Source organism: Arachis hypogaea, chromosome 13, assembly GCF_003086295.3.
Source record: "Arachis hypogaea cultivar Tifrunner chromosome 13, arahy.Tifrunner.gnm2.J5K5, whole genome shotgun sequence".
Lineage (NCBI taxonomy): Eukaryota > Viridiplantae > Streptophyta > Magnoliopsida > Fabales > Fabaceae > Arachis > Arachis hypogaea.
Genome location: NC_092048.1, coordinates 85,952,792 through 85,976,357, shown reverse-complemented (window position 1 = coordinate 85,976,357; position 23,566 = coordinate 85,952,792). Strand labels below are relative to the sequence as shown.

At 39.6% G+C, this 23,566-nt stretch overlaps 1 non-coding gene across 1 annotated transcript; it reads right to left on the bottom strand.

Annotated features, from left to right (window-relative positions):
- Window positions 1–19,665: 19,665 nt before the first annotated feature.
- Window positions 19,666–19,769, bottom strand: LOC112739290 (small nucleolar RNA R71). Its single transcript, XR_003170222.1, has one exon. It is a non-coding gene; the product is annotated as a small nucleolar RNA R71 (small nucleolar RNA).
- Window positions 19,770–23,566: the final 3,797 nt, after the last annotated feature.

The window sequence follows — 23,566 nt, the reverse complement described above, 5'->3', positions numbered from 1 at the left end:
GATGAAGGATTGTATGAAGTTGATCTACTATTTCCTTGAGGTGAACCTGTGATTCTCGAGGTGATGGATTTGGACATGGTACATAGGGAAGTGGTGGTGTTTGTGAGTAATTAGATTGGAATTGGGGTAGATAAGGATCGTATGGTGGTGAATGGTGAAAAGGAGCTTGTGAGTGTGGTGGTCCAAAGTTATGTTGAGAGGATGGTCTATAGGCACAGGGTGGGGCTTGTTGGTAGTTACAAGGCTGTCCACCATATCTATTGGATTGGTTTGCATTGTATAATGGTCTTTGTCCATGATATCTTGGAGGGTGTTATTGCCTAAAGGGTTGATCAAATGCTCTTGGCTCCATCCATCTTTGATTTCTCTGACCTTGATGCGTGTTCCTGCTATAAGTTCCGTTTCCTTCAACAATAGTAGAACCAAACTCAAAGCGAGAGAGGTGAGAGTTCATAGTATCTAATGGAAATAAAAGGAGAAAACAAAAACAAATAAACAAGTAAAAGAAAAATATTTACAATAACCAATAATAAGGCACGCGTTTGCAGTTTCCCGGCAACGACACGATTTTGAAGAGAGGAACTTTTGCGTGGTCTAGAATTCAGAATAAATTCCCGTTGCAAGTATAGTTTCTAAACCAACAAAAGTCCTTTCTTACAAACGTTTTGGTTGTCACAAGTAACAAACCCCTTTAAAATTGATAACTGAAGTATTTAAACCTTGGGTCGTCTTCTCAAGGAACTGCAGGGAAGTATGTTCTTATTATTGGTTATGAGTTTTGTAAATTGGGGTTTTGAAGGTAAGGAACGAGTAATTTAAATGACAATAAAATAAGTAAATAACTGTAAAATAAACTATTGGCAAGGTATGAGAAATTGGAATTTCTATCCTAGTTATCCTTATCCGGTGTGATGAGAATTGGATTTTAATCCCACTTAGTTAAGTCAAGTGGACTAATTAGATTGATCCTCAAGTCCTAGTCAATCCCTGTGAGACGACTAGCTTTAGAGCGATCTAGATTAATTAGGAATCTGCCAATTTCAACCACTGCTGAGTTTGACAACTTAAGTGTTACCAATTACTTAACCAAAGCCAAAAGGAAGAAAATATCTAAATTAAATTAAGAGGATTCATAAATAGAATAAAACAATCATAAGCTGAAATACCTCAAGTAATATTAATTAAGAAAATCATAACATGAATGTAGCATAAGCCAAATTGAAAAGGTAAATGATAATCAAAGGTATATAATAAAAGTAGAGAATAAATAAGAGGAACATTGAACCTGCACTTGAAGAGAAGTAATCCTAAAATTAAGAGAAATCCTAATCCTAAAACCTAAGAGAGAGGAGAGAACCTCTCCCTCTAAAACTACATCTAAAATTATCAAAAGTGAGTAATTGGAGCTCTCCCTCCATATGGATGCATTCCTCCACTTTATAACCTTTATTCTGTGCTTTCTGGACTTGGATCTGGGCCAAAAAGGGCTTCAGAAATCGATGGGAGCATTTTCTGCAATTTTTGGTGTGTGGCATCTGTCACACGTCCGCGTGGGTCACGCGGTCGCATCATCTGGAGTTTTCCTTGTCATGCGTTCGCTTCGGTCATGCGTCTGCGTCAGTCACGTGTTCGCGTCGCTGTCTTTTCGCGCTAGGCATGCGGCCGCGTCGTCCATGCGTTCGCGTCGCTGCCAGTTTCTTCAAAAACTCTATTTTGTGTTTTCCTTCCATTTTTGTATGTTTCCTTTCTATCCTTTAAGTCATTCCTGCCTTAGAAGATCTGAAACTACTCAACACACAAATCACGGCATCGAATGGTAATAAAAGGGTAATTAAAATAATTATTTTTAAAGCATAGGAAACATGTATTTCACATATATCTCATAATAAGGAAGGGAAAGTAAAACCATGCAATTTACATGAATAAGTGAGTGAAGGATTGAATAAATCACCTAAATTGAGCACAATACATATCATAAAATATGGGTTTATCAACCACTGGCTTAGCATCATCCTCCAATAGGATCTTGTGCATGTATCTGGCTGGACTAATGCCCTTAAGATTACTTATGGACCACCCAAGAGCTGTCTTGTGTGTCCTTAGCACCTGAATTAGTGCGTTCTCTTCCTGTGGCTCTAAAGCAGAGCTTATGATCACGGGAAAAGTGTTATTTTCTCTCAGAAATGTATATTTCAGGGATGGTGGTAGTGGTTTGAGCTCGGGTTTAGGAGGCTTCTCCTCTTCCTGAGGAGTCTTCAGAGGTTCTTCTGTTTTCTCTGGTTCCTCCATATCAGGCTGAACATCTTTAAAAATATCCTCTAGCTCTGATTCGAGACTTTTAGTCATATTAACCTCTTCCACCAGAGAGTCAATAATATCAACACTCATGCAGTCGTTTGGGGTGTCTGGATGCTGCATAGCTTTGACAACATTCAACTTAAACTCATCCTCATTAACTCTCAGGGTTAATTTCCCTTTTTGGAAGTCAATGAGGGTTCGTCCAGTTGCTAGGAAAGGTCTTCCTACAATGAGAGTTGCACTCTTGTGCTCCTCCATTTTCAGCACTACAAAGTCAGTGGGAAAGGCAAATGGCCTAACCTTGACAATCATGTCCTCAATTACGCCTGATGGATATTTAATGGAGCCATCAGCAAGTTGGAGGCATATTCGGGTTGGTTTGACTTCTTCAGCCAAGCCAAGATTTCTGATAGTGGATGCAGGTATTAGGTTGATACTTGCCCCAAGATCACATAAAGCTTTCTTGGTACAAGTACCCTCTAATGTGCATGGTATCATAAATCTTCCAAGATCTTTAAGCTTCTCTGGTAAGCTCTTTAAAATGACTGCACTGCATTCTTCAGTGAGAAAAACTTTTCAGTTTCTCTCCAATCCTTCTTATGACTTAAGATCTCTTTCATGAACTTAGCATAAGAGGGTATTTGCTCAAGTGCCTCTGCAAACTGAATCTTTATTTCAAGAGTCCTGAGATAGTCTGCAAAGTGGGCAAATTGTTTATCCTGTTCTGCTTGGCGGAGTTTCTGAGGATAAGGCATCTTGGCTTTATATTCTTCAACCTTAGTTGTTGTAGGTTTATTTCCTACAAAAGTGGTTGGAGAGGCCTGCCTGAGGGGGTTGTTATCAGCATTTGCAAGTGTCTTAACCCTCTTTGGCGTTTGAACGCCAGGAATGGGAGCTGAATGGGCGTTTAATGCCAGATTTCCACCCTTTTCTGGCATTTGAACGCCAGATTTGGGCATCCACTGGGCGTTTAATGCCAATTTTCCACCCTTTTCTGGCGTTTGAATGCCAGAACTGGGCATGGAATGGGCGTTTAACGCCAGTTTTTCACCCTTTTCTGGCGTTTGAATGCAAGAATTATTTCTCTCTAGGCTCTTACTGTCCTCAGAGGGATTTTGGGCAATGGTCTGGTCATCCTCTGTCAGTTGTTCCTTTCTTGGTTTTCTGCTACCTTGAGCTGAATTATTCAATGTCTTCCCACTCCTTAGTTGAACAGCTTGGCATTCTTCTGTTATCTGTTTAGATAGCTGCTGTTTTGTCTGATTCAATTGTGCTTCTATGTTTTGGTTGGCATTTTTAGTGTCTTGGAGCATCTCTTTGAATTTTGCGAACTGTTTTGTTATAATGAGCAATTGCTGATTGAGTTCAGCAACTTCTTCTTGAGGACTAAGTGCAGTAGTAACTGCTTTAGCCTCTTCTTTCAGGGAGGACTCACTGCTTAAATACAGATGCTGATTCTTAGCAACTGTATCAATGAGCTCTTAAGCCTCTTCAATAGTCTTTCTCATGTGTATAGATCCACCAGCTGAGTGGTCTAGAGATATCTGAGCTTTTACTGTAAGCCCGTAGTAGAAGATGTCTAATTGCACCCACTCTGAAAATATTTCAGAGGGGCATTTCCTTAGCATCCCTCTGTACCTCTCCCAGGCGTTATAAAGGGATTCATCATCCTCTTGTTTAAAGCCTTGGATGTCCAGCCTTAGCTGTGTCATCCTTTTTGGAGGGAAATATTGATTCAGGAATTTGTCTGATAACTGTTTCCATGTTCTTATGCTTGCTGTAGGTTGGTTATTTAACCACCTCTTAGCGTGATCTTTTACAACAAAAGAAAACAGTAATAATCTGTAGACATCCTGATCTACTTCTTTGTCACGTACTGTGTCAGCAATTTGCAAGAACTGTGCCAGAAACTCAGTAGGTTCTTCTTGTGGAAGACCGGAATACTGGCAATTTTGCTGCACCATGACAATGAGCTGAGGATTTAGCTCAAAACTGCTTGCTTTGATGGGAGGTATACAGATACTACTCCCATATGCAGCAGTAATGGGGTTAGCATATGACCCCAGAGTCCTTCTAGACTGTTTATTTCCACTTAAGTCCATGATGGAGAAAGGGAGATGATGTGGATTGCAATTAATATATATATATATATATATATATATATATATATAATTTTATTTAATTTAGGATAAACCGAATTAAAAGAAAGAAATAAAATAAAATAATTGGAAAATAAAATATAAGTTTCAAAAATTAAGAGAAAAAGTAAAATAAAAAATATAAATAAAAAAATTCGAATGCTAAAATGGCTAATTAATTAAAAAGATTTGAAAAATTTTGGATATGATTTTCGAAAATTGGAAGGAGAGAAAGTGGTTAGGGAGTTTTGAAAAAGATATGTCTTAAAATTAAAGATACTTGTAAGAAAGTAAACAAAGGAAAAGATTTGAAAGAGATATGATTTTAAAATTTTAAAGATTGGAATTTTCTTAACAAGGAAACACCAAACTTAAAATTTTTCAATCAAAATAGTAAAATAGGACAGGAATTTCGAAAATTATGTCTAAAAGGAAAAATATTTTGAAAAATTTTATAAAAGATTTTCAAATTTTGAAAATTGAAAATTGAAATTTGAAATAAAATGATTTTGAAAAAGATATGAAATTTTTTTTTGAAAAAGATTTAAATTTTGAAATTTAAAACTAAGATAAGATATTTTTGAAATTAATGAGGAGAGAGAAAAATAATAAAATGACACCAAACTTAAAATTTTTAGATCAAAACAAAGAAAACAAACAAGCAAGATTTGAATGTCAAGATGAACACCAAGAACACTTTAAAGATCAAGATGAACACCAAGAACAAATTTTTAAAAATTTTTAGAAAATAGAAACACAAAGGACACCAAACTTAAAAATTTTTATATTTTGGATACTAATAATTCGAAAATGCACAAGAAAGACAAGAAAAAATACAAAACAAGAAAAACTAAAGATCAAACAATGAAAATAAACAAGAACAACTTGAAGATTAAGAAAGAACTAAGAACATATAATTCGAAAAATTGAAAGAAAAATAAAATCATGCAATTGACACCAAACTTAAAATATGAAACTAAACTCAAACAGAAGACTAAATCATGAAGTTATTGGTTTTGAAAATTTTCGAAAATAATTTAGAAAAATAAAATAAGGATTTTAAAATTTTTACCAAAAATAATAATAGAAGACTCTAAACCAAAAAGAAAAATGTTTCCTAATCTAAGCAACAAAATAAACCGTCATTTGTCCAAACTCGAACAATTCCCGGCAACGGCGCCAAAAACTTGGTGCACGAAATTACAATCATACTTTTGCAATTCCGCACAACTAATCAGTAAGTGCACTGGGTCGTCCAAGTAATACCTTACGTGAGTAAGGGTCGATCCCACGGAGATTGTCGGCTTGAAGCAAGCTATGGTTATCTTGTAATTCTTAGTCAGGATATCAGTAATGATTCTTAGTTTTAATTATAAAAAGTAAAAGAACATGAAATAAATAATACTTGTTATGCAGTAATGGAGAACAGATTGAGGTTTTGGAGATGCTCTATCTTCTGAATCTCTGCTTTCCTACTGTCTTCTTCTTCACACACGCAGGTCTACTTCCATGGCAAGCTGTATATTGGTAGATCACCGTTGTCAATGGCTACCATCCATCCTCTCAGTGAAAATGGTCCAAATGCACTGTCACCGCACGGCTAATCATCTGTCGGTTCTCACTCATGTTGGAATAGAATTCGTTGATTCTTTTGCGTCTGTCACTACGCCCAACACTCGCGAGTTTGAAGCTCGTCACAGTCATCCCTTCCCAGATCCTACTCGGAATACCACAGATAAGATTTATACTTTCCGGATCTCAGGAATGGCCGCCAATAATTCTAGCCTATACCACGAAGACTCTGATCGTAGATCAGGAGACTAAGAGATACACACTCAAGCTAGTGCAGATAGAACAGAGGTGGTTGTCAGGCATACGTTCATAGGTGAGAATGATGATGAGTGTCACGGATCATAACATTCATTAGGGTGAAGTGCGAGTGAATATCTTAGAATAGAAACAAGCGTGATTGAATGAAAAAATAGTAGTAATCGCATTAATTCATCGAAACACAGCAGAGCTCCTCACCTCCAATCATGGGGTTTAGCTCATGCCATCATAAATACAATGTGAAGTGTAAAAATGTCATGAGGTGCAAAATAAATCTCTAAAAGTAGTTTTTATACTAAGCTAGTGACCTAGGTTTACAGAAATTAAGTAGACTAAGAGAGATAGTGCATAAATCCACTTCCGGGGCCCACTTGGTGTGGGCTTGGGTTGAGCATTGAAGCTTCCATGTGTAGAGACTTTTTTTGGAGTTAAACGCCAGGTTGTAGCCTGTTTCTGGCGTTTAACTCTGGTTTGCAACCTGTTTCTGGCGTTTAACACCAGAATAAGTTAAAGATTTGGCGTTAAACGCCAATTTGCGTCATCAAAGCTTGGGCAAATTATGGACTATTATATATTTCTGAAAAGCCCTGGATGTCTAATTTCAAAAGCAATTGAGAGCGTGCCAATTGAGCTTCTATAGCTCCAGAAAATCCATTTCGAGTGCAGGGAGGTCAGAATCCAACAGCATCTGCAGTCCTTTTTCAGCCTCTGAATCAGATTTTTGCTCAGGTCCCTCAATTTTAGCCAGAAAATACCTAAAATCACAGAAAAACACACAAACTCATAGTAAAGTCCAGAAATATGATTTTTGCATAAAAACTAATAAAAACATAGTAAAAACTAACTAAATCATACTAAAAACTACCTAAAAACAATGCCAAAAAGCATATAAATTATCCACTCATCACAACACCAAACTTAAATTGTTGCTTGTCCCCAATCAACTGAAAATCAAATAGGATAAAAAGAAGAGAATATACTATAAATTCTAAAATATCAATAAAACTTAGCTCCAATTAGATGAGCGGGACTAGTAGCTTTTTGCCTCTGAACAGTTTTGGCCTCTCACTTTATCCTTTGAAGTTTAGAATGGTTCGCATCTATAGGAACTTAGAATCCAGATAGTGTTATTGAATCTCCTAGTTCAGTATGTTGATTCTTGAACACAGCTACTTTATGAGTCTTGACCGTGGCCCTAAGTACTTTGTTTTCCAGTATTACCACCGGAGCCACCATTGCCCTCACCTCTCTTCCTTCCCTCTATTCTTCTTTCCCCTTTCCTCACTTTCTCCTTCTCACTTTGCCCCTGACCTGTCTCCCCTCTGCCCCCTCTCACTAGTAACCTGCCCCGCCACCATGACCAAGTACGCCACCGTGAGCACCGCTGCTGGCAACGCTACCTTGCTACTTCCTCTATCCGTTTCTCCCTTCCCCTATTTCTGCTTCTTCTCTGTCTTCCAGGTCTCTGCCCTTCCCATGTTCTATTCATTTTGTTGCTATATCTAGTTAATTTTGTTTAGCTTAGTTTAGTTAGAATTGCATGTTAGTTGATTAGGTGGTTAGAGAACCTGAGCTGGATAGTGGATTTAGATTTGTTTTGAATAATGATGATGATTGAAAGTGTTGCTGCTTCATTAGCTTTTCTTGGCTTGTTTGTTGCTGGATGACTTGCTTTGTGCTGATTTAGTTTGCTTGATGCTGTTGCCTGGCTGTTCATTATTACTTTAATCTTGCTGAGTGCTGTGGGTTGAGTTTTTCTCCAATTTGTACTTCATTGTTGGATTCATTTATGCTTAATTGTTTGAATTCATGCTGCTTGCAAGTGGAATGATTATTGTCTTGGAATGGTATTTGCAAGTTGAATTCAATGGATAGTTGGTGAACAAAATCGTGACCGTTCATTCCTTGGTAACGGTGCCAAAAACTTAATACGCACGTTCATAATCTTAGTTTTTTATCACAACTTTGCACAACTAACCAGCAAGTGCACTGCGTCGTCCAAGTAATAAACCTTACGTGAGTAAGGGTCGATCCCACGGAGATTGTCGGCTTGAAGCAAGCTATGGTCACCTTGCAAATATCAGTCAGGCGGATTCAAATGGTTATGGTGAATTGATAGTTAAAATATAATTAAAATATAAAATAGGATAGAGATACTTATGCAATTCATTGGTGAGAGTTTCAGATAAGCGTATGGAGATGCTTTTGTTCCTTCTGAACCTCTGCTTTCCTACTGCTTTCATCCAATCACTCATACTCCTTTCCATGGTAAGCTGTATGTTGGGCATCACCGTTGCCAATGGCTACATCCCGTCCTCTCAGTGAAAATGTTCCAAATGCACTGTCACCGCATGGCTAATCATTTGTCGGTTCTCGATCATGCTGGAATAGGATCCAATGATCCTTTTGCGTCTGTCACTACGCCCAGCACTCACGAGTTTGAAGCTCGTCACAGCCATCCCTTCCTAGATCCTAATCGGAATACCACAGACAAGGTTTAGACTTTTCGGATCTTAAGAATGGCCGCCAATAATTCTAGCCTATACCACGAAGACTCTGATCGTAGATCAGGAGGCTAAGAAATATGCATTCAAGCTTGCTTTCATGTAGAACGGAAGTGTTTGTCAGGCACGCATTCATAAGTGAGAATGGTGATAAGTGTCACATAATCATCACATTCATCATGTTCTTGTGTGCGAATGAATATCTTAGAGAAGAAATAGGCTTGAGTTGAACAGAAAAACAATAGTACTTTGCATTAATTCATGAGGAACAACAGAGCTCCACACCTTAATCTATGGTGTGTAGAAACTCTACCGTTGAAGATACATAAGAACAAGGTCCAGGCATGGCCGAATGGCTAGCCCCCTAAATGTGATCTCAGAACATAAAATTAGTCAAAGATTAACCAGATATGTAAATACAATAGTAAAAAGTCTTATTTATACTAAACTAGTAACTAGGGTTTACAGAAACGAGTAAATGATGCAGAAATCCACTTTCGGGCCCACTTGGTGTGTGCTTGGGCTGAGCATTAAAGCTTTCATGTGTAGAGGTCTTCCTTGGAGTTGAACGCCAGTTTGTAACTTGTTTCTGGCGTTTAACTCTGCTTTGCAACTTGTTTCTGGCGTTTAACGCCAGAATAGGGCAGAAAGCTGGCGTTAGACGCCAGTTTGCGTCATCAAAACTCGTGCAAAGTATGGACTATTATATATTGATGGAAATCCCTGAATGTCTACTTTCCAACGCATTTGAGAGCGTGCCATTTGGGTTTCTTTAGCTCCAGAAAATCCACTTTGAGTGCAGGGAGGTCAGAATCCAACAGCATCTGCAGTCCTTCTTCAGCCTCTAAATCAGATTTTTGCTCAAGTCCTTCAATTTCAGTCAGAAAATACCTGAAATCACAGAAAAACACACAAACCCCTAGTAAAGTCCAGAAATGTAATTTTTATTTAAAAACTAATAAAATTATATTAAAAAATAACTAAATCATACTAAAAACTATGTAAAAATAATGCCAAAAAGCGTATAAATTTTCCGCTCATCACAACACCAAACTTAAATTGTTGCTTGTCCCCAAGCAATAGAAAATCAAATAGGATAAAAAGAAGTGAATATACTATAAATCCCAAAATATCAATGAAACTTAGCTCCAATCAGATGAGTGGGACTTGTAGCTTTTTGCCTCTGAATAGTTTTAGCATCTCACTTTATCCTTTGAAGTTCAGAATGATTGGCATCTATGGAACTCAGAATTCAGATAGTGTTATTGATTCTCCTAGTTCAGTATGTTGATTCTTGAACACAACTACTTTATGAGTCTTGGCCGTGGCCCTAAGCACTTTGTTTTCCAGTATTACCACCGGATACATAAATGCCACAAACACATAATTGGGTGAACCTTTTTAGATTGTGACTCTGCTTTGCTAAAGTCCCCAATTAGAGGTGTCTAGGGTTCTTAAGCACACTCTGTTTTTGCTTTGGACCTCGACTTTAACCGCTCAGTCTCAAGCTTTTCACTTGACACCTTCACGCCACAAGCACATGGTTAGGGACAGCTTGGTTTAGCCGCTTAGGCCAGGATTTTATTCCTTTGGGCCCTCCTATCCACTGATGCTCAAAGCCTTGGATCCTTTTTATTACCCTTGCCTTTTGGTTTAAAGGGTTACTGGCTTTTTGCTCTTGCCTTTTGGTTTAAAGAGCTCTTGGCTTTTTCTGCTTGCTTTTGCTTTTTCTTTTTCTTTTTTTTTGCCATATTTTTTTCGCAAGCCTTGTTTATTCACTGCTTTTTCTTGCTTCAAGAATCAATTTTATGATTTTTTAGATTATCAAATAATATTTCTCCTTTTTCATCATTCTTTCAAGAGCCAACAATTTTAACATTCATAAACAGCAAATTCAAAAGACATATGCACTGTTCAAGCATTCATTCAGAAAACAAAAAGTATTGTCACCACATTAAAATAATTAAAATATTTTCAAGGATGAATTCAAAATCATGTACTTCTTGTTCTTTTATAATTAAAACATTTTTCATTTAAGAAAGGTGATGGATTCATAGGACATTCATAGTTTTAAGGCATAGACACTAGACACTAATGATCATGTAATAAGACACAAACATAAACATAAAGCATAGAGAATGAAAATAGAAAAATAAATAGAGAAAGAGATTAAGGAATGGGTCCACCTTAGTGAGGGTGGCGTCTTCTTCCTCTTGAAGAACCAATGGTGTTGTTGAGCTCCTCTATGTCTCTTCCTTGCCTTTGTTGCTCCTCCCTCATAGCTCTTTGATCTTCTCTATAAGACCCGGTTAATTAACGGCTAATTAACCCATAAATGAGAATTTATTCTAGAAAGCCAAAAATGTTATTTTTATGGCTTAATATGATAGAGGAGATTGAGACGAGAATTTCGGTACCAATTTTATAGAAATCGGACCAAGATTGGACCGAACGGGCCAAACCGGACCGACCGGACTCAAAGTGGGCCCTTGGCCCAACATAACTAAACCAAAACCCTAGTTTTCAGCATTCTCTCTCCTCATTAAACACACACACACGCTGAAATGGAGTGAGGAAGGAGAAGAACACTCTCTCAAGTTCTATCTCTCACTTGATCTTCAAACCACCATAACTTTTGATCTAGAGCTCCGATCGCCGCTCCGTTTGTGGCCACGCGTTCACCGCAGAGAGATCTACAAAACCCATACAATTAATCTTGAGGTAAGCCACGTTTTACTATTCGAAATTCCAGCCCTTGATTTCGGGTTTCATGAGCAAAAATGTTGAGATTTTGGGTTCTTTGATGTTATAGGACCCAACTCTCTTGAAGGAGAAGGTTAATCTTGTCTCCTTGGACCTTGGGTATGGTAAGATTCTCAACCCTAGTGTAAATTATTGTTCTATGATGTTTGGGTATTGAGATGTTGTGTATGGATATGATGATTGTGGCTTAGGTTGTGTATATGTGAATATTGGAGCTTGATTGGTGATTTTGGAAAGCTTGGAAGAGGGTTTTGTGTGATAAAATCTGTTCTTGGAGGTGTTGATACCTTGAGAGCTTGTGGACAAGTGGTTTGGAAGTGCTCCGGTTGAGCTTGAGAAATCAGCTAAGGTATGGTTTCGGTTTCCCGTATCTAATATGTAATGTGGTAGGAAATACTTAGGCTAGAGGCCCTAAGATAAGCATTGAATTGTTGGTGTTGTTGAATGGTCGAGATATATGATGTGTTCATATATGTGATTATGAATATTGATGCCTTGATTGTGTGATATATGAGAAATGCATGTTGTGGTATATGCTTGATGGATGATTGAGGTTGAATTGATGGGTGGTATCATGTTGATGGTGAGTATGATGTTGATCATGTATAATTATGGTTGATTTGGAAATTGATATTATTGGAAATTGGGATGAGAAGGATGTATGACATGAGATTGTGTTTGTCCTTTAGCCATTGATTGAGAAGTGTTAAAATGGTTGGAGGTAGTTTTGGGAATTTTGGTAAAATGTCAATGTGTGAGTTGAGGATGGCTTGTTGTTGATTTTGGTACATTTTGAATGATTTCAAAGAGAAGGGTTGAAATTGGCATGTTTTGATTGATCTTGAAAAGAGTTGAAAGTGGCTTGTTTTGAAAATGGCACTTTGTGGTTTTGAATGAAAATATGGTTTTTGGGCATACTTTGACGGGACATAACTTGGACTACGAATTTTTGATTTGTGCCAAATCTGTTTAGAAATGAAATTGGATCCGGGATGTCCATGCCGTTCGAAGAACGGGTGAAAAATGATTTAAAATGAGAAAGTTATGACCGTCGGAAGATTGGGGGTTGAATCTGTGAATTCTGTAGCTTTTAACTTAGAAAATTTTTAGCAGAATGACCCCTTGCGCGTAGGCGCACTTGGCGCGTACGCGCCGTTCTTCGAGAAAGCATTATCCACGCATGCGCGTGGTGTGCGCGGGCGCGTCGATGCGCTGCATCGAATGCCCAGCCATTTTTCAGAGAGTTGTGCCAGAGTTGTGCCAGTTTTGTGCCTGGGGCACAATGTATTCGCGCGTATGCATGGCTGACGCGTGCACGTCGTTTGGCTAATTTTCAACCCACTCGTTCGCGCGTATGACGCTTGCGCGTCGATGAGTTTTAAGGCCATCCACGCGTGCGCGTGGAGTGCGCGTACGCGTGGCCCTGTTTTCATCCCAAAGTTGATTTTTGAGTTTTAAAAGCCAAATTTCATACTTCTAAGCCTCCGATCTCACCACTTATATCTTAAATCATTATGATATGCCTAGCATGAAGAAAAAGGGCTAGTGAATGTGGTAACTTGCGAGTGAAGCAAGGGGAAAAATGAATGATCATTGAGGATCAAAGATGAAAATGTGAGATGCGGAGAATGGCGGTGGAAGTGCTTGTTATGCCATGGGCCGAAGGGCCATAATTGTTAATGAATTGGCTGGTTATGGATTTAACCGTGAGCCGGATGGCAAGATTATTGCCGTGTTACGGCGGAGCCATGTTTATGGCCAAGTATAAATGCATATATGCTGTTGATTGAATTGTGAATGTTTGCACTTCCACCATTGGAGATGAGGGTTTCCCTGGGTAGTAGCAATGGCTAGCCACCATGTGCTCCAGGTTGAGACTCGAAGCTCTGTTAACCCAATGTCGTAAGTGTGGCCGGGCACTGTGAAAGGCCCGGATGAGCTCGCCCCCATAAATATTCACCAATGATGGTGATGGATAAATATTCACCAGTGAGGGTGATGGATATGGATCATGATTATGATCAAGTTTATGATGAGTATAACTCGAGTTGGGGATGCACGACAGAGGGACAGTCCAATGGTTAGCTACCAGGACTTGTCGGGTTGGCTCTATAACCGACAGATGATATCATCAGCCACTAGGGACAGGCATGCATCATAAGCATACTACATGAATTGTTTGAGATTGCCTATTTGACTGCATATTACTTGCTAATTGCCTAAATGCCTTCTCTGTTCCTATTTGTAAATCTCTTGTCTGATATAACTGTGTTTGTTATATTATACTCCTACTGGTGGTTGGGAGGTCTGAAGGAATTAGAAAGGGAAGTATTAGTTAGACTGAAGGATCTTTAGTCAGTTGCCACTTACGGTTTGGCTTGTTTATAAGCTTTGATATTACCTGGAGGAAGTTCTAGGATTGCCTTCGGCTTTCCTCTATTATTATGTATTATATATGTGGAAGCTGTTACCGTGCTGGGGACCTCTGGTTCTCACCCATGCGGATTTTGTGGTTTTCAGATGCAGGACGCGAGGCTTCTCGTTGAGGCATGCTGGAGACTTCTGGATTAGCGAAGATCCTTTGTTCTCGGGACTCTGTTTTGGTTTATATATCTTGTTTAGATACTTTTATCTCCATTAAATAATACAAACTGTGATGACTCCTTCTAGAGGGGATTTTTGGAGATTAGATTTCTGTATTTGTGTCCCTTTGGGTTTCCTTTGGGTTTTCCTTATTCTAAAATATGTATATATTGTTATGCTCGGACCGGTTATCTTTGCAGCCAGATTTTGAGTCTTGATATTCCTGTTTTTGACACTCCTTTATATATATGATCTCGCGTTCGCTTATCCTTTACTCGTTACGTTATCGATCGGAGTGTTGCGCTTTCGAGTTACGGTTTTTGTTTACCCCTTTTTTCTACAAAGGCTCCTAGTTATAATCAATTATTCATACTACTATACATACTAAAATTTGGTTCTGGAGGTCGTAATACCTTGCCATCTCTGAATTATGACTTAAGCATAAGTCTCTGTATGGTAGGGTGTTACATTCTCTAATCTCATGGAGAATGATGGAGTGCTCTTGGTGCTCCATCCTTAGTTGACCCATGTTGGAACTTAATTCTCCTAGGGAGGTGTTGATTTGCTCCCAATAGTTTTGTGGAGGAAAGTGTATCCCTTGAGGCATCTTAGGGATTTCATGGTGAGGAATTTCCTCATGCTCTTGTTGAGGTCCATGATCTCTTGTTTGCTCTATCCTTTTCTTAGTGATGGGCTTGTCCTCATCAATGAGGATATCTCCCTCTATGTCGATTTCGGCCAAATTGCAGAGGTGGCAAATGAGGTGAGAAAAGGCTAACCTTGCCAAAGTGGATGACTTGTCAGCCACCTTGTAGAGTTCTTGAGGTATAATCTCATGAACTTCCACTTCCTCCCCAATCATGATACTATGGATCATGATGGCCCGGTCTACAGTAACTTCAGACCGGTTGCTAGTAGGAATAATTGAGCGTTGGATGAACTCCAACCATCCTCTAGCTACAGGCTTAAGGTCCGTTCTTCTCAATTGAACCAGCTTGCCTCTTGAGTCAACTTTCCATTGAGCTCCTTCCACATATATATCCATGAGGACTTGGTCCAACCTTTGATCAAAGTTGACGCTTCTAGTGTAGGGGCGTGCGTTTTCTTGCATCATTGGCAAGTTGAACGCCAATCTTACATTTTTTGTACCGAAATCAAAGTATTTCCCTCGAACCATTGTAAGCCAATTCTTTGGATTCGGGTTCCTACTTTGATCATGGTTCCTAGTGATCCATGCGTTCGCACAGAACTCTTGAACCATTAAGATCTCGACTTGTTGAATAGGATTAGAGAGAACTTCCCATCATCTTCTTCTAATCTCTTGTCGGATCTCCGGATATTCGCTCTTTTTGAGCTTAAAAGGGACCTCAGAGATCACCTTTTTCTTGGCCACAACTTCATAGAAGTGGTCTTGATGGACCTTTGAGATGAATCTCTCCATCTCTCATGACTCAAAGGTGGAACTAATTGCCTTCCCTTTCCTCTTTGTTGAGGTTTCTCTGGCCTTAGGTGCCATTGATGGTTATGGAAAAACAAAAAGCAATGCTTTTACCACACCAAACTTAAAAGGTTTGCTCGTCCTCGAGCAAAAGAAGAAAGGAAGTAGTAAAAGAAGAAGAAAATGGAGGAGATGGAGGGAGAAGGTGTATTCGGCCAAGGGGGGAAGTGGTGGTTGTAATGTGTGAAAATGGAGTAGTGTTGAGGGGTTTATATAGGGGTGGGGTGGAGGGTAGGTTTCAGCCATTAGGGTTGGGTTTGGGAGGGAAAAGAATTCGAATTTTGGAGGTAGGTGGGGTTTATGGGGGAAGAGTGGATGGATGTGAGTGGTTAAGGGTATTTAGGGAAGAGGTATGGAGGTGATTGGTGAAGGGTATTTAGGGAAGAGAGGTATGAAAAGGTGTGAAGAGGAGAGAAGAAGAGGTGTGGTAGGTGGGGATCCTGTGGGGTCCACAGATCCAGAGGGGTCAAGGACTTAACATCCCTGCTCCATTTAGGCGTGCAAACGCCCTTAGAATGTATGTCTGGCGTTAAACGCCAGCTTGCTACTTGTTTCTGGCGTTTAACGCCAATTCCATGCTCTGTTCTGGTGTTAAACGCCAATCTGGTGCTTGTTTCTAGTGTTTAACGCCAGCTTGATGCTTCTTTCTGGCGTTAAACGCCAGTTTGATGCTTCTTACTGGCGTTTAAACGCCAGTAAGCTCTTCCTCCAGGGTGAGCTATTTTTAATGTTATTTTTCATTCTGTTTTTGATTTTTTAGTAGTTTTTGTGACTTCACATGATCATCAACCTAAAGAAAACATAAAATAGCAATGGAAAATAAATAGATATAATTAAATAACATTGGGTTGCCTCCCAACAAGCGCTTCTTTAATGTCAATAGCTTGACAGTGAGCTCTCATGGAGCCTCACAGAAAATTAGAGCAATGTTGGGGCCTCTGATGCCAAGGCATCTTAGGCTAGTTTCACTAGCATTTTTCTGTTAGTTTTAGTTGTTTTATGCATTTTCTTGAGCTTAAAGTAACCAAGAATGGTTAAATGAATAACAAAGCAATGAACCATCCAAACAGTATGATTTTGATGCAAATTCCATGAGTTTTTAGTTATATTACTTGAATTCTATGAATGGAAGATTCTCATGAAAATTTGCAAGACTTTGATGCAGTTGTTTGGATGATTTCAGGAAAGAAGAGGCTAGGCAAGGAAGCAACAAAAATCAATAAAGGAAGCTTGAATATCACATGTGGAGTTTAAGCTCCAGTTTAAGCTTAAACTGGAGCTTAAACGCCAAAATCATGAAAGCTGAGGAAAGGGTGAAAGTGGCGTTTAACCTCCAGTTTAACCTTAAACTGGAAGTTAAACGCCAGAAATGGGAAATGCACCAGGGAGCCATTTCCACGTTTAAGCTCCAGTTTGACCTTAAACTGGAGCTTAAACGTGTTCGACCAAGTTTTCACCTCCAGGGTTGCTTTCTCCTCTTCCACGTTTAAGCTCCAGTTTAACCTTAAACTGGAGCTTAAACGTGTTCGACACCTCCAGGGCTACCTTTCTCCTCTTCCACGTTTAAGCTCCAGTTTAACCTTAAACTGGAGCTTAAACGTGTGACACCTCCAGGGCTACCTTTCTCCTCTTCCACGTTTAAGCTCCAGTTTAACCTTAAACTGGAGCTTAAACGTGTTCGACCTCCAGGGCTACCTTTCTCCTCTTCCACGTTTAAGCTCCAGTTTAACCTTAAACTGGAGCTTAAACGTGTTCGACCTCTAGGGCTGCCTTCTTCCATTTCCACGTTTAAGCTTCAGTTTAACCTTAAACTGAAGCTTAAACGTGCTTCCACAAAAGGCATCACTGGAAGTGTCTGGCGTTTAAGCTGCAGTTTAAGCTTAAACTGCAACTTAAACGCCACTATTGGAAAAGGTTTCTGGGCCAAAAATATTGCAGTTTAAGTTAGCTTTTGAGCACAAACATTAACTTAAACTTACTCTGGTATGAAACCCAATTGAATATCATGGTTTATGGGATTGGGCCTGAAGGATTGATGAGTCTGGAATTTCAATTTGTTGAGTCATGTGTCATTACTTGATTATCACTAAGTTGGCTCAATGAATGTTACAGAATGTGGATCAGCAGCCTCATCAAGATTATAGATCATAAACCCAAAGCAAAAGGAAGGCAGGGAGAGGCCTCAAAGCCCAAGAAACACAACAGAAGCTCAATATAGAAAGTGTATAAATAGGATAGAATTTAAGTGAGGACGGACTTTTACCTTTTATTTGGCTAGTTTTCATACCTTTGTAATTGAATTCAGAGCTATGACTCACTAAACCCCCTTTCATTGGGTTAGGGAGCTCTGTTGTAATTCAATGAATCAATAATAGTTTATCTTCTTCTTCAATCTTTTCTCTTGAATTTTGTTAGAAAGCTTCTCGATCTAATTCCATTGGGTAGTTGTCTTGGGAAAGAAACTACCCATAATTGGAATCCTTCGGAACCTTGGGAAAGGAATGGAGGATTCATGCTAGAGAAGCTTTCTCACAGTGAATTGGATTGGGGTTTGGATGGATATTGTGACATGTAATCCTACCAAATTGTGGTTCATGAAACTGTGTGGTATAATCAGTGATCGAGCATCATCTCTTCTTATGAACATTTAAACCAAGGGATTGGGAATTTGTTTGTTTTTAGAGAGAATTGGTGAGCCAAGGGATTGGGATCCAATCATATAAGATTGCCAAGCAAAATTCAATGAACGCATTGGTTGAGGAAGAGATAAACATGTTTTGATTCGGAGATCTCAATATCTTCTATAACCCAATGAATTCCCCATTTCTGATTTCCACTTTCTCTTTACATTCTGCAACTCAATTCATGCAATCACCCCCATTCCCTTTTAATTTCAGCAATTTAGCTTCTGCTCTTTAATTCATGCAATTTAAGATTCCGCCATTTCAATTTCTTGCCATTTACGTTTCCCGCCAATTTTACATTCCGCAATTCTCATCTAATTCTTGATTCCGCTCAACTAGACACACTTCTAATCCGAATTGCTCATTTAACCAATCCTTGTGGGATTCGACCTCACTCTATTGTGAGTTTTTACTTGACGATAACCGGTGCACTTGCGGGAAGGAATTTTGCCGATCGTGCAATTTTCTAAATCGTGGCATAACTAGTTTATGCGCATAAAGTTTATGGCGCCGTTGCCGGGGATTGGTTTTCGATTGACAATTCTCCAATTGGAAGTTAACTAGATTGAGCATTTTTTTTTGCTTTGTTAATTCAGTTCAAGTTATTTGTTGAATTTTAATTTCTGCACTCTGTTACATGCTTTCTTTCTTTATGCCTTTAAATTCAAGCAACTAACTCACTGACTCACTAACTATTTGAATTAATTCCTCAACTGCTCTAACCATACTCTTCCATTAACCAAGAGTATTTTACTTGTTTGTTGCCTGTGCTGTGTTCTTGTATGACAGGTAGGAGAGGAGAGACATCAACTCCTCCATATACCGAACCAGAGAGGACCCTTCATAGACTTAGAAGGGAAGCAAGAGGGAAGAGAGTACTGGGAGAAGAAGAATCTGAAGGAGAATCTGAGGACAATTTTGAGGAAGCTCTAGATCTCAACATGGAAAGAGAAGTTCATAACCATGGGAGAGCTGATGGAAACAATGCCATTCCCGAGAGGAGGGTTCTTGGTTCATACATAAACCCAACATCTGGGAATTGTGGTAGCAGCATTCAGAAACCACCCATTCAGGCCAACAATTTTGAGCTCAAACCACAGCTAATATCACTTGTGGAGAATCATTGTTCATTTGGAGGGAGTGCTAATGAAGACCCAAACCAACATCTCACAAAATTCCTGAGAATTTGCGACACTGTGAAGTCCAATGGAGTCCAGGAAGATGCCTATAAACTGCTTTTGTTCCCATTTTCCCTTAGGGACAAGGCAGCTAAGTGGCTGGAATCATTCCCAAGGGGGAGCCTAACAACATGGGATGAGGTGGAAAGCAAGTTTCTGGCACGTTTCTACCCCCCACAAAAGGTCAATAGGCTTCGATCTGAAGTTCAGACTTTTAGACAACAAGATGGTGAAACTCTCTACGAGGCATGGGAGAGGTTCAAGGATTTGACAAGGAAATGCCCACCAGACATGTTCCATGACTGGGTGCAATTGCACATTTTCTATGATGGACTTTCTTATGAATCAAGGAAGGCTGTAGACCATTCATCAGGAGGTTCATTGAACAGGAAGAAGACTGTGGAAGAAGCCATTGAAGTGATTGAGACAGTGGCTGAGAATGAGTACTACTATGCATCAGAGAGACACAACACTAAGGGAGTCATGGAGCTGAACCATGTTGATACAATCCTAGCCCAAAACAAGGTGTTTGCCAAGCAACTAGCAGAGCTCACCAGGAAATTAGAAACAAAGCAAGTGGCTGCGATACACACACAAGATCAAGAGGAAGAAAGCACTGAAGGAGGTGATTGGGAAGAGGCCAATTATGTAGGAAATCAACAAAGGCAACCATATGATCCACATTCCAACACTTACAACCCAGGCTGGAAAAACCACCCAAACTTTGGGTGGGGGAACCAGCAAAACCAACATAACAAGTCCACATACCAAAACCCCAACCAAAGAGCATACCAAGCCACACAAAACACTTACTCCCAACCATCATATCAAGGCCAAAATAATCGACCTACCCAACCTAATCCGAACCAACAATTTTAAGATCAATTAAACAGGATAGAAGGAATGCTTGCAACCATGGGTCAAGACATAACCGAATTGAAAGCTTTTAAGGAAGAAGTAATTTCCAACTTGCAAAACCAAGGAGCTGCCATCCAGAAGTTAGAAAATCAAATTGGGTATTTGTATAAGCAAATCCCTGGGCCAAGTGTTTCTCATGCTGCCAAGGCTATTGCAAGGGAAGAATGTAAAGCCATAACCCTCAGAAGTGGAAAAAAGCTAAAGGAGATCTCAAGTGAACCCACAGAGGATGAAGCAAAGGAAAATGTGAGAGACAAGGAACAGGGACAATCCTTTACACCGTCTGCAACAAGAGAAAAAGAAAAAGAGGTCCTGAAGCCGTATACACCCAAAGCACCATATCCTCAACGTTTGATGAAAGGTGAAAAGGATGGCCAATTCTCCAGATTTTTGGAGATTTTCAAGAAGCTTCAAATCAACATTCCGTTTGCTGAGGCAATAAAGCAAATGCCACTCTATGCAAAATTCTTAAAGGAATTAATGACCAAAAAGAGAAGCTGGAGAAATGAGGAAACTGTGTTGTTGACTGAAGAATGCAGTGCCATCATTCAACACAAATTGCCTCAGAAACTGAAGGATCCAGGCAGTTTTCAAATCCCCTGCATCATAGGAGAAGTCATGGTGGAGAAGGCCTTGTGTGACTTAGGGGCCATTATCAATTTGATGTCTCTAACAATGATGAGAAGAATGGAGATTGAGGAAGCCAAACCAACAAGAATGGCCCTCCAATTGGCAGATCGAACCTTTAAATTCCCTCATGAGATAGTTGAAGATTTGTTGGTAAAAGTGGGAGATTTCATATTCCCTGCCGATTTTGTGGTATTAGATATGGAGGAAGAAGCCGAAGCTTCAATAATTCTGGGAAGACCCTTCCTGGCTACTGCAGGGGCCATCATAGATGTCCAAAAGGGTGAGCTCACTCTTAGACTACATGATGAGCAATTGGTGTTTAACGTATTCAAGGCAATGAGCTATCCATCAGAATCACTAAAGGAATGCATGAGGGTGGATGTAGTGGACATTGCAGTACAAGAAACCTTTGAGGAAACAGCAAAGGAAGTGGCAGAGGAGGAGTTCACCAAGGATATTGAAGATAGTGACATCAAGGCTGCTGAAACAACCATGCCAAGCATGCCAGATAGAGTGAAAGAAGAGAAGGAAGCACCAAAACCTGAGCTCAAAGCATTGCCCTCTAATCTCAAGTATGCATACTTGGGTAGTAATGAGAGCTATCCTGTTATCATTAGCGCTGCCCTGAGCCAAGAACAGGAAGAAAAATTGATCAATGTGCTACAAACTCATCAAGACGCCATTGGATGGACCCTAGCTGATTTGAAGGGGATAAGTTCATCCATATGCATGCATAAAATCTTGTTAGAAGAGGATGCTAGACCCTACATTCAAGCTCAGAGAAGATTGAATCCTGTCATGAAAGAAGTGGTACAAAAGGAGGTCATGAAGTTATGGCAGGCAGGGGTAATCTACCCCATTTCTGATAGCCCATGGGTTAGTCCCATCCATGTAGTGCCCAAGAAAGGTGGCATAACTGTGGTGCCAAATGAGAGGAACGAACTCATACCCACAAGAACTGTCACTGGGTGGAGGATGTGCATAGACTACAGGAAGCTCAATGAAGCCACCAGAAAAGATCATTTCCCACTCCCATTCACGGATCAGATGCTTGAAAGGCTTGCAGGACATGCTTACTATTGCTTTCTGGATGGATACTCAGGCTATAATCAGATAGTAGTTGATCCTAGAGATCAAGAGAAAACATCATTTGTTTGTCCATATGGAGTTTTTGCTTATAGACGCATGCCCTTTGGATTGTGCAATGCACCTGCCACTTTCCAAAGATGCATGCTGTCCATCTTTTCAGACATGATTGAAAAATTTATTGAGGTTTTCATGGATGATTTTTCTGTGTTTGGAGATTCTTTTCCTAGCTGCCTACACCACCTTGCTTTGGTGCTTAAGAGATGCCAAGAGACCAACCTAGTATTAAACTAGGAAAAGTGTCATTTCATGGTCACAGAAGGAATAGTCCTTGGCCACAAAATCTCGAATAGAGGCATTGAGGTGGACAGAGCTAAGGTGGAACTCATTGAAAAATTACCTCCACCAAGTAATGTCAAGGCAATTAGGAGTTTTTTGGGACACGCTGGCTTTTACAGAAGGTTTATTAGAGACTTTTCTAAAATAGCCAAACCTTTGAGTAACTTGCTTGTCTCTGATACACCCTTTGTATTTGATAAAAATTGCATGATAGCCTATGAACTTTTGAAGCAAAAACTTTCCTCTGCACCTATCATTGCCACACCTGATTGGAACTTACCTTTTGAACTGATGTGTGATGCATCAAACCTTGCTGTTGGGGCAGTGTTAGGACAAAGGAAAGACAATTTGGTACATGTGATTTATTATGCCAGTAAGGTCTTGAATGATAACCAAAGGAATTACACAACCACTGAAAAAGAACTCTTGGCAATAGTCTTTGCATTTGACAAATTTAGATCCTATCTCATTGGATCTAAAGTCATTGTCTTCACTGATCATTCAGCTTTAAAATACTTACTTGCTAAACAAGAATCCAAACCAAGACTTATTAGATGGGTTCTTTTGTTGCAGGAATTTGACATTGAAATCAAAGACAAGAAGGGTGTAGAGAACAAGGTGGCAGACCATTTATCAAGGATACCATGTGAAGAAGGAAGCGCACAAAGCACACATATAAATGAGTGCTTTCCTGATGAACAACTCATGGTAATTCACAAAGCACCCTGGTTTGCAGACATAGTGAACTTCAAGGCCACTGGGAGTTTGCCGTTGGAATTTAATAAGCATCAAAGGAAGAAATTGGTAAATGATGCCAAATACTTCATCTGGGACGAACCATACTTGTTCAAAAAATGTTCGGATGGCATACTCAGAAGATGCATATCAGAGGAAAAAGGAAGGGAAGTCTTATGGGACTGCCATGGCTCCACTTATGGAGGACATTTTGCAGGAGAAAGAACAGCAGCTAAGGTGTTGCAGTGTGGTTTTTATCGGTCCACTATCTTCAAAGATGCAAAGGAACTAGTGAAGCACTGCCATGAATGCCAGAAAGCGGGGAACCTGCCAAGAAGAAATGAAATGCCACAACAATTCATTCTGGAACTTGAATTGTTTG